Source organism: Oryctolagus cuniculus, chromosome 11 (genome assembly GCF_051225735.1).
Source record: "Oryctolagus cuniculus isolate XC-2025 breed Fujian yellow rabbit chromosome 11, ASM5122573v1, whole genome shotgun sequence".
Taxonomy (NCBI): domain Eukaryota; kingdom Metazoa; phylum Chordata; class Mammalia; order Lagomorpha; family Leporidae; genus Oryctolagus; species Oryctolagus cuniculus.
The window spans coordinates 53963214-53975379 of NC_142877.1; the positions used below are offsets into that span (position 1 = coordinate 53963214).

At 44.4% G+C, this 12166-nt stretch overlaps 1 protein-coding gene across 7 annotated transcripts in view; it reads right to left on the minus strand.

The window, feature by feature from the left end:
* The window catches only part of DIP2B (DIP2 acetate--CoA ligase B (putative)), a 233394-nt gene that overhangs the window by 125850 nt on the left and 95378 nt on the right, over positions 1 to 12166 (minus strand). The window contains exon 2 of one of the 7 annotated variants that reach the window (XM_070052225.2): positions 6641 to 6791. The exons of the other annotated variants lie outside the window; for them this stretch is intronic. The gene's annotated coding sequence lies outside the window, so the exon portion shown is untranslated. The remainder of the gene's footprint in view (positions 1 to 6640; positions 6792 to 12166) is intronic. 7 annotated transcript variants of the gene reach the window in all.

Genomic DNA, 12166 nt, shown 5'->3' on the forward strand with positions numbered 1-12166 from the left:
AAAAGTTGGCATTGTAAATAAAACAACTTCCAAAAAGTTTTCTGAAATAGAATTAAAAAAATATTATCTTTATTCATGAGTTGGAAACTGTAAAGAGGCTACTTGAAACAAACGTCTGCTGGGCCCATTAGGATGTCTTTCAGCTGCACGGTCAGTCAGTACCCCTGGCATTGATCAGTTTGTGTGTAGCAGGGCTCCCTTAATTGGATTTGAGGACTTGTTCTTATTTTTAATCCTCTCAGCTTTGAGTAGATTGCCTAGAAGACTCAGTTACTACCTGGTTTGTGGTTTTGGGGGTGGGGAGACAGTTTGTTAGCTTTTCAATTAAAAAAGACACTTAATTCATGTGTTATGTCATCTTTTTATAATCACTGTCCCCATATGGGGGACACTGTTGACTCTACTTGCATGTCAAAAATAACCTTTAATATTAAAATATGTGGCAAAATCCAGAAGACGTCCATTATGAATGTGAAATACTTTCAATAAAAGTAAGTTATAATAGTAGGTAGTAAAAAAATAAAAATAAAAATAAAAATGCTTTTCCTGGGGCAGTGCTGTGGCACAGTGGGTTAAGCCACTGCTAGGGACACCCACATCCCACACTGAAGTGCTAGTCCCTGCTACTCTACTTCTCTGATCCAGCTCCCTGCCAATGTGCCTAAGAAGTAGTGGATGGGCCCCTTCCACCCACATGGGAGGCCTGGACAGAGTTCCGGGCTCCTGGCTTCAGGCTGGCCCAGCCCTGGCTGTTGCAGCTATGTGGGGAGTGAACCTATAGGTGGAAGCTCTCTCTCTCACTATAAGATCCTGCTCAAAAGTCCCTTCCGAGGTGACGCCACCACCATTTGTTAATCACTTCCTCCTAGTGCTCCTGCAACTCTGTGCACTTCTCCAACAGCATTTAGCACATCACAGGCATTTTAATCATTTGTTGACACTGCTGTCTCCCAGCTAGACTGTGCACTTGAGGGCAGGGATTGTCTCTTGTTCCTCTCTGTAGGCCGCCCACAGCCTGGCACAATAGATACTTGTTGAATGAGTGACTGAATGAATTAATAAAATGGGGGGTAGTCAGAGAACAATCAGTCAAAGACACATTTGTGCTTGGATGGAAAACTAGAGATGACAGAACAAGAAGTCTCTACACCTTAGCAAGAGCTAAAAGGCCAAGCGAGAGGAATGCAGTGAGCCAGAACACGAAGACATCAAAGGTGAGTGTAAAAACACCACAGCCAGAGGAACAGTGTAAAAATCACAAGCACACCACCCTACTTCATTCCCTACTCACGCACTCTCACTCTCCTACTTCTACCCACCCTTCCCCACCCTGTCTCCACTCTTCTTCTCTCCTTCTCTCCCCCCTTCTCTCTCTCACTCTCCCTCTCCCTTTAAAGGACACAGAGCACTCAAAAAGCCAGAGAAACTTCAAGCCCAGATTTATCCCTTAGCTGGAACAAGCAACAGGGATTCCTTGAGAGTTTGCTATCGCACGTCCACCCCTAGTCTGAACTCTCAAACCATTCTCACCACCTGGAGTTACGCAGATTTGATTTCCAAACTTGAACATTTTTAAAGAATCACCTTAAGAGTTTGGAAAAACCACGAATGCCCAGGTCCCTGGAGATTATGATTCACTAGGTCTAGACTAGAATCCAGAGATCTGAGGCAGGCATCAGGCCTAATAATCAAAGACAACAGCGTCTCCCGCTGCGTACCTGGGTTTACTTCCTGCCTCTGGCTTCTGACTCCAGCTTCCTGCTAATGCCCTGGGAGGCAGATATGATGGTTCACGTGATTAGATGCCTGCCACCAATGTGGGAGACCAGACTGAGTTCCCAGTCCTGGTCTTAGCCCAGGCTATGGCAGACATTTGGAGAGTGAACCAGCAAGTGACAGCTTTCTGTCTCTAGGAAGACCCAGAAATCTGTATCTCCAACAAACACCTTCCATCAGGACTTAAAAGTCAGGTGAGTCTGCTGCAGGATCCTGTCAAGGAGCTTGGAGCCTCTGACTTAGCATGTGGAGGGGTTGTGAAGGGAGGGGAAGAAAGCTGCCCGGGCAACCCAGCCTCAAGGGGGAACCAGAACTTGGAGCGCACGGACATCGAGACCAACAGTCATTCAGAAGACATGTCTTGCCATCTGTCAGATAAAACATAAAGGAGTGTCTTAACTATCCTGGTATAAAATTTGCATTAAAATGGCCTGTCTAAGGTAAACCTGCTGTTCAAGTTTTCTCAGAACTAAACAAATATGGAGAGGATTAACCTTCCACTCCCACTGGGATAATGTATTTTCCACCTCCATGAACACCTGGAAGAGCAGCCCCATCCAGGTGTCTGCATGATGGCAGGCTTAGGGGGCCCCATCTCATAAGAAGATACGCAGGGCAAGATGGGTTTTGGTCAGCTCCAAAAGTTTACGCTCCTGGACTTCTGACCCCTTGCATATTTATTGCTGTGGTCAGTTTTGATGGAGGATAATTTTTATACAGCCAAATATATCATCTGTTAAGTGTATAATGTATGAGTCTGACAAATGTATACAATCATGCAACCACCTCCACAATTAAAATACAGATTTGCATCATCCCCAGAAGTGGTTTTTTTGTTTGTTTGGTTTTTTTTTTTTTTTTTTTTTTTGGTACCTCTGGCAGTTGATTCGTTCCCCCAACCTTTAGCCCTGGAATCACTTTGCTTTCTATTACTAGCAGTTTGACCTTTCTAGAAATTCATATAAATAAATCACACAGGATATAGTATGAAAAAAAAAAAAGATACTGACCAAGCAACCAAGAGATAAGCCTCAAGCAGCCTCAAGGCATGAGACCCTCCAGCCATAATAGCAGCTGCCACAATCTTGGGCAGCCAATACCAGGCACTTGGGAAGATGCAGATGTGGGGCAGAGTAGAAAGTCAGTATGTTGGGGCCGGTACTGTGGCATACTGAGTTAAACTGCAGCCTGCAGTGCCAGCATCCCATATGGGTGCTGGTTCAAGTCCCGGCTGCTCCTCTTCCAATCCAACTCTCTGCTATGGCCTGGGAAAGCAGCAGGAGATGGCCCAAGCCCTTGGGCCCCTGCATCCCTGTGGGAGACCTGGAAGAAGCTCCTGGCTTCAGATCAGCATAGCTCCAGTGGTTGTGGCCAACTGGGGAGTGAACCAGCAGATGGAAGACCTCTCTCTCTCTCTCTCTCTCTCTCTGCCTCTCCTCTCTCTGTGTAACTCTTTCAAGTAAATAAATAAATCTTAAAAAAAAAAAAGTCAGTATGTTCCCAACAACTCTCTCCGCCGCCACGTGGGATCAATGAAAATGACTTTAGCATACACAGAACATAGATCATTTCAGGCCAACTGACAGAGGGCTGGGGGAGGTATGTGAGAACCTGCCAGCCAACCAAAGCCTCTTAGAGGCCAGACTGTGACAAACAGTGCTATAATCAGCTGGCCACTCCAGTGCATATCCACACTAATGCGGCACCAGCACCATGACGTGGTTATGAATGCAGAGTCCGTGACCCACCAAGTTAAGCCACTGCTTTCAATAATGGTTCTTGCGTCAGTCCTGGCTGCTCTGCTTACGGTCCAGCTAATGTGCCTGGGAAGGCACCAGAAGATGGCCTAAGTGGCTGTGCCCCAGCTACCCACATAGGAAACCCAGATGGAATTCCTGGCTTCTGGCTTCAGGCTTCAGCCTGGCCCAGACTCCATTATAATTACCATTTTGAGGAGTGAACCAGCAGATGGAAGATATCTCTCTCTCTCTCTCTCTCTCTCTCTCTCTCTCTCTCTTTCTCTCTAACCTTGCCTTTCAAAAAAATAAATCTTTAAAAAAACCATAAAATAATAAAACAGGGGCAGAGGGTTAAGCCATGGTCTGCAGCACCAGCATCCTATATGGGTGCCGGTTGTTCCACTTCCAATCCAACTCCCTGCTAATGCACCTGGGAATGCAGCAATCCCTGCACCCACGTGGGAGACCCAGATGAAGCTCCTGGCTCCTGGCTTCTGCCTGTCCCAGCCCCAGTCATTGTGGCCATTTGGGGAGTGAACAAGCTTATGGGAGATCTTTCTCTCTGTCTCTCCTTTTCTCTCTGTAGCTCTGCTGTCAAACAAATGCATAAATCTTTAAAAATAAAAGAACACAGAGTCTGAGGCAGAAAGAAGCACATGTGGAGTAGAGTTCTATCACTTCCTGGCTGTGACTCTAGATAGGTCTTACTTAACCTCTTGGTAAGTCTCAGTTTCCATGTCAGTTGATGGGAGAACAGTAATATCTTCCTCACAGTTTTCTTGTGATTAAAAGTATGGGTTCTGTATTGATATCAATCAATATTTGCTACGTCTACTGAAGCTTACCCTATTGGCCAGGTGGGTAGCAACTAGGTCAGAGAGGAAAGAGAAGCAAGCCAACATCATTAATGTTGCCTAAGTGCTATGGAAGACATGCACAGAAAATGCAGTGAACAAGCAGAAGGAAACCTCACCACTTCTGCATGAGCGGGAAAAGGAAAGCTATAGAGTGGTGGAGGATGCTTTAAAAATTTTATTTTATTCATTTGAAAGGCAGAGTTAGAGAGGGAGAGAGACTGTCCATGTACTGGGTCACTCCCCAAATGGCCACAACAGCAGCAGCTGGGCAAGGTCAAAGCCAGGAGCCTGAACTCCATCCAGGTCTCCCATGAGAGTAGCACAGGGCCCAAGTATTTGGGCATCTTCCACTGCTTTCCCAGGTGCATTAGCAGGGAGCTGGATCAGGAGCGGAGCAGCAGGGCCTCCAATCAGCACCCATATAGGATGCTGGCATGGCAAGGGGCACCTTAACCCACTGCACCACAATGCCAGACCCCAGAGGATGCTTTCAATCTAGCCTTCGTTCTAATATTAGAAATAGGACATAAAGGCCTGATGTTGTGGCACAGCAAACTAAGCCATTGCTTGAGATGTCAGCATCCCATATTAGAGTGTCAGTTTGAGTCCCAGCTGTTCCTCCTTCAATTCAGCTCCCCGCTAATACATCTGGGAAGGCAGCTGAGGATGGCACTTGGGCCCCTGCCACCCGCATGGCAGACCAGGAAGGAGTTCCTGGCTCCTGTCTGGTCTAGCCCTGGCTGTTGCGGCTATTTGGTAAGCGAAGCAGCAGATAGAAGATCTCTCTCTTTGCCCCTCCCTCTCTGTCATTCTGTCTTTCAAATAAATTAATGAGTTTTAAAATAAATAACACATTCCTAACAATGCAGACACTTGGTGGTTTGCTAGCTTTACTCTGTTGCTGACTGACTCTGTATGGGCCTGGTATCGTTTTGTAGTTGCTTTAGGATTCACATCTTCAAGAGAAATACGGCAATGCTAGTAAGTAATTTTCATTTATGACCTCACTTAGCACCCTGAGCAATTATGGGCTAAATGAACATAGAATCTGGAAAATTCTGGAGGGCCATGAATCATAACTTTTCTTGCAGGGAACAATCTTGATGGACAAAGAACAAGGATTAGAGGTCCAGCCATAAACTCTTTCTACTCTAATGGAAATGAAAGGGAAGTGCCATGCAGCCTTGCCTCAAAGCCACACCTATTTAGTCAGAGGTGGCAAAGGCTGGCAAGACTTTGGGAATGCAAGGAAAATATTTCTGAGCACTGAAGAGATGACCCACACAGAGTGGTGAGCAAAGATGAATAAAACAATGTCTTTGCCTTCAAGAATTTCCCAGTTGAAACAAGTAAGTACAACAAAATGATAAGCACTACCCTACAGATTATGTACAGAGTGCTGTGGGAGAGCGAAGGAAATAATGGTATTAAAAATAATAATACTCATTAAGAATAAATAAGTAGGGCCAGCACCATAGCATAGCAGGTAAATCCACCGCCTGCAACACTGGCATCACACCCAGGCACCGATTTGTGTCCCAGTTGCTCCATCTGCAATCCACTCCCTGCCGGTGGCTTGGGAAAAGTACTGGAAGATGGCCTGGGCATTTGGGCCCCTGCCACCCACGTGGGAGCCCTGGACTGAGTCTAGGCTACTGGTTTCAGCCTGGCCCAGCCCCGGCCATTGAGGTTGTCTGGGGAGTAAGTAAGCCAGCAGATGGAGGATCTTTCTCTCTCTTTGTGACTCTAACTTTCATATTAAATAAACTGTCTTTAAATAACAAGACTTACTAAGGTCTCCTTCTACTTCAGTCCCTGTTCTAAGAGCCTCACAGCAGTCATATAAGGTGATGTTATTCTCACTAATTTTATAGGTGAGGACACCAAGGCACAAAAGTTTAAGCAACTGCCTACAGTTACATCTGCTAAGCGCTGTGATCAGGATTGGAAGCCAGGCAGACTTGACTCCAATGCTCCTCTTCTTAAACACTACTCTACATTCATTTTCAGAGAGAATAATCCAAAATTCTGCTTTGAAGGATTAGGAAGGTATCACAGAAAGGTGTTTTGTTTTTTAATGTCCATTTATTTATGTTTATTTACTTGAAAAGCAGAGAAAAGAGAGACAGACATACTGCAATTTTTCACCCATTAGTTCACTCTAAATGCCCACAGCAGTCAGGATTGGGCCATGCTGAGGCTAGCAGCCAAGAAATTCCATCCAGGTCTCCCATGTGGTGACAGGGGTCCAAGTATTTGAGCTATTACCTGCTGTTTTCCAAGAATGCACTAGCACTAGCGGAAATCGATTGGAAGCAGATTAGCTGGGTCTCACATCAGCACTCTGATATGGCATGTGGATGACTTTCAGGCAAGACAGATACATCAGGATGATGAAGCAGTTTATTAAAGCCACAGCCTGGAAGAAAGACAGGGGTACACTTGAAACAACAGGAAAATAAAAGAGCTGTAAATTCAGTGTGTAGAGAGGAGGACACTGGTCCCAACTGCCACTCCTGTGGACCCAGCCCAAGGGGAAGATGCCAATGTTTGTGCCTCAGTACAGAATCCTCAGACACTGAAGTTTACCTCACGGGGCACCAATTTATCGCCTGGTTCATTAAATAACTCTGTAACACAACCATCATTCTAACTTCTCAAAAAGTTCTGATGGCAATTCACTTGACTTGGCTGAAAATCTTCGGCAAACAGGAAAGGCCTTACCTACGTGACAGAACAAGAAAAGGAGATGCGCAGAGCCTAAGGACAAAGGGCCAGAACACATCTCCGCCATTTTCTGCTGCTCTTTGTCCATTGTTATTTATTTGTATGTGGCCCCCTATTCAGACACAATAAAATAATGAAAGTAACCTATTGTTCATAAAATGAACAACATGATATAAACAACTTTTATGACTCACTTCAAGATGAAAGCACAGATGGCTTTCCAAAGGCATGAACAGTCTGCCCCTGCTCCTCAACAGAACCCTGGATGAAATGTCTTTTAATTCCTTTCATCTTTTAAATGAGACAGGGACTGGTGTTGTGGTGTACTGGGTTAAGTCACTACCTGCAATGCTGGCATCCCACATGGGTGCTGGTTCAAGTCCCAGCTGTTCCACTTCTGATCCAGCTCCCTGCTAATGTGCCTGGGAAAGTGGCAGAACACGTCCAAGAGTTTGGTCCCCTCCACCCACATGGGAGACCTGGATGAAGCTTCTGGCTCCTGGCTTCAACCTGGCCCAGGCCCAGCCATTGCAATCATTTGGGGACTGAACAAGCAAATGGAAGATCTCTCTTTCTCTCTGTGTGTAACCTGCCTTTCAAATAAATATTTAAAATAAATAAATAAATGATACAATCAACTGTGAATACCGTGTCCAATCATTACTAAACTATAGTCAGCAAAAAGTCATTGTATTATTCACATAATGTAGAATGCGGCCTTTCTGTTTTGCTATGGAGTACTTAGTAGGGAAAAAAATGTGAGACTAAGAAGAAAAAGTTCTACAGTCACTGTCTTTAAATCTCACCTGTATCCAATCAACTACACTATCCTTGAGAGGTCAACGTTAAATGAGGAGGAAGGTGTACCTGTTGGCTAAGGCTGGAGATGAGGAGTAGGATAAGGGCTTTGAGTCTTCACACATAAGGGAGGTAAGGAGGCCCATACGGAGACAGAGACAAAAGTGTGGCTGAGAATTACAATCAGGTCAACCTTAAAGCAATGCTGAAAGGGTAAAGGATTTGGATGATATCCCAGAGATGCTGGCCAGAAGACAGAGCGAATCTTTCTATTATTAAGTTTTTACCATGTTCTCCACGCACAGATAAGCCTCCTCAGTACAGCCGCCCATCTCTACATATCCTCCTTCCAGAGTGATTTACAAGGCTCACAAACATACAAAATACCCCTCACACTAGGGTCTAGCCTTTGTCTTTGCCTACCTATTCTTCTTGCCATATCTAAACAGAACTCCAAAGAATTAAAAATCTTGAATTACTTTTAAAACTCTGTAGCTTCTTCTATACAGAGATGGAATTAATTCATGTTGAAAAATAACATTTTCATAGTTTACCCAGAAATAGTTATTTTAAATACTTCAATCTGTGGAAAGATGAGAATTATTATTTTACATAATTTTTTCTTTTAGTTTTCCATTCTTTTAACTCATCCTTGCTAACCTTACAAAAGATTTTCAAGGAACATTCGCATTTCCACTCTTGGCAAATCTCTCACCTCGTTTATGACAGTAACTTGATGCTTTCCACGTCAAAAACTAGAGGATGAGCCCAGATGGCCTTCTCCCAAAACTCTAATCATAGAATTGTTTGGCTGCACGGCTCAGTTTTCTAGGTCAAATATATATGACTTCTTACAAACGGTATTTCACCTCAGGCACCAAGCAAGTTCAAACAAATTAAAAGCAACAAAGTAAAACACTTAAAACACTGAGAATGTGAACTGTAAGTCTGAGGCCATCACCAGGCAGCTGGTTAAATTAATGCATCTAATGCAAAAGGTATGTTCACGTGTCCACTTGGAAAAACCATGCTGTAAATAAAATGTTCTATACAAATGGTGTAAATATATATGGATGAGGAGGAGGACTCCACGGGAAAGTTCAGCCCATGGACACAGTACAGTGCAGCACCAGGCAGACCCACGGCTGGATGCTGGCACGGCCACTGACTTGCTACCTGACAAGTTACTCATCACCTTCCGTCTCAGTTTCACAATCAGAACTGGAATAACTTATACTTTGGTGCTTATAAGAGATCTACAATGAAAGAATAAATGCAGAAGGCCCTGGCATGTACCATACGAACTCAACTAGTTTTGGTTAAAACCACTTCAGCCGCAACCCCACACTTAACTCCTAAGAAGAACTTCATCTGGAAAATTCCATGTGGGCTGTTTAACAACAAAAAAGAAAAAAAAAAAAAGGAGGGAGTACTCCTTTCAGAGACACAGTGTCTCTGGAGACACTGTGGTACTAAGTTCTTAGTATGAGGAACCAACAAAGGAGTGCCTTTGGGTGTTAACCATCTAAAAGCAGGTAAACTCACTTCTCCAAGAGGAAGTGCAAATATCTAAACCAGAAATGAGCAGAGATTAGTCAAAATGCATATATGTAAATGAATGTAAACAAAATAGTGCCATTATACACACAAAACGCACGACTACATGCATCTAACTATGAATGTTGCCAAACATGCAGGAAAAAAAAATTATTTTCTTTAAGCCTACTTAATTCCTATCTTTTATCTTTATTTTTTTCAAAGAAAATCAGAAAGCCATTTCCAGCAATAGTAGCTGTGTACATTCAATTCTCTGCCTTTTTCTAGCATACATCAGAACAATTTTTAAAAACCAGACTGTAAGCAATAGCATCTATGCTAATCACTGAATCTGCACTGAACAGTGCACGGGTGCCAGGTGTTCTTTACCAGCAGTCCAGAGAAAGTTAACAAGTGATCAGAATCTAAGCACGCCCTCTTATAAGCGTAGAAATGATGTGAAAATGTTTAAAGAGATGGAGACTTTTGTTGGTAGCTAACTCGTGCTGCTGTGGAAGCCAAAGATGCACACGGAAAAACACAAGTAACGAGAACACTAGTGCCACCATGGTGTGTGGATCACAAGAGAAGTGGGTCATTTAGGTCAGAGTGGAAAAGGTTTTTCCAATGAGGCACAACCAAAGTCATTCTGTGTATTTGGCACAGATTTATAATCTCAGGTTCTAGGGGTCCAGAGTCAGGCATTCTTTAATTTTTTTTTAAGATTTTTTTTTGAAAGGCAGAATTACAGAGAGAAGAGGAAAGACAAAGAATGTTCCATCTGCTGGTTCACTCCCCAAATGGCCATCAACAGCCGGGGTTGGGTCAGGCCAAAGACAAGAGCCTGGAGCTTCTTCTAGGTCTCCCACAGGGGTGGCAGGGACCCAAGCTCTTGGGCCATCTTCCACTGCTTTCCCAGGTGCATTAGCAGGGAGCTGGATGGGAAGTGGACCAGTTTCAAACTGGTGCCCAGGAGATAGCTAACCTGCTATGCTATGACCCCCGCCCCAAGAGTCAGGCTTTCTTCCCTGTTTCGCTACAAATTAGCTTTCTCATCCTGGGCAAGCCACTATACTTCCCTGCACCTGAGTTTCCACATCTGTCAGCATGAGGATCACAGGAACTCTGAGGTTGCTTTTTTGTCCAACCTCTAATGAGTGTACCTGCCTTGCACTGTTACATGCGGCAAGTCAAAATCAAGGGAGAAGGACATCGACTAGCAATAGCATAGATAAGGCCATACAGATTTTGGAAGCCATCAGTGTAGGTGGTAGCTGAAGCCTTTGGGTGTGAATGATATCACCCAGAAGGAATTCAGTGTGAGGAGAGAAGGCCAGAAAAGGAATCCCAGGGTAAACCAACATTTAAAGAAGAGGCAGAGGGGAAAAAAAGCGATGACCCGGAGACGCAGTGGGGAGATCAGGAGAGAGGAGGGAGGGGAAGGGAAGAACATGAATGCACTGTCACAAATGGACAATAGGGACCAAAACATATCCCTGGGCTTGCCAACTAGATCGCCAGCAGCCCAGTTAGGAACAATTTTAAAGGAGCAGTGAAGGAAGAAATGAGCTTATTCAGAGCATTAAAAGATTGAATGTGAAATGAAAGCAACATTTTTCTTTCAGTATTGTTTCCTCAAGGGAATAAGGTATGGGAACAGCAACTACAGAGGGCTGCAGGCAGGGAGGATGAGTCTCCTCCCAGGCCTTTCTTCTTCAAAATGGGCAACAAATACTAAGAACTTCCTATGTGCAAAGCACCACTCTGGTTCTGATCATGGTCACGAAGTTTACAATCTCTTCCAGTATAGAGGGACACCTCAAACAAATGTGATAATTACGATTTAATTATAAGCTTCTTAAGGAGGAACTGAGAGCTCTGATGGAGACTTCAGCTCAGTCATCTTTTTTTTTTCCTCTCAAATGCTTCTTGTTAATAAATTTTTTTAAGATTTATTTATCTGAAAGGCAGAATTACAGAGAGAGAGAGGGAAAGACAGAGAATATCTTCCATCTGCTGGTTCACTCCCCGCATGGCCACTGGACCAATCCAAAGCTAAGAGCCAGGAGCTTATTCTCAGCCTCCAGATGAATGCAGTGGCTAAAGGACTTGGGCCATCTTCCAATGCTTTCCTATTCGCACTAACAGGGAGCTGCATCAGAAGTGGAGCAGTTGGGACTCAAGTCGGTGCACATATGGGATGCTGGCCCCTGGGTCACCTTTTATAGCACATCATTCAGTGGCTAGCTCCAGGGCTCCCAAACTGTGCTGGGAATGTTTTATGTGCCCATGATCTGTGACTGCTTTACGGGTGTGGAAACGTTTATCCTTGGCCCCTGGGGGAGCCTGGCAGGGCTTTAGGACCAATCACCTCCAACAGGCAAAAGCAATTTTTTAACCCCACTGTATTGAAGAGATGTTGTCATTTTCTGTGCTTGTAAGGAAGCCTAGAAGGCTGGAAGCATGCATGACTTTAATAATATCTCTTTCTAAGAAAGGAGAACAGGATGGAGAGGCAGCTATGGATGTTGGAGGAACACTGGAAATGGGGCAGAGCTGTCCTCTTGACGACCTCCAAGTTTCTTTCCACACAAGACTCAGACGGATACCCAGGAGTTCGTTCCAAGCTCCTTGCTATGGCCTGGTCCAGCCCTGGCCATTGTAGCCATTCGCAGACTGAACCAGCAAATGGAAACACTCTCTCTCTCTGTCACTCTGCCCTTCAAATATGTA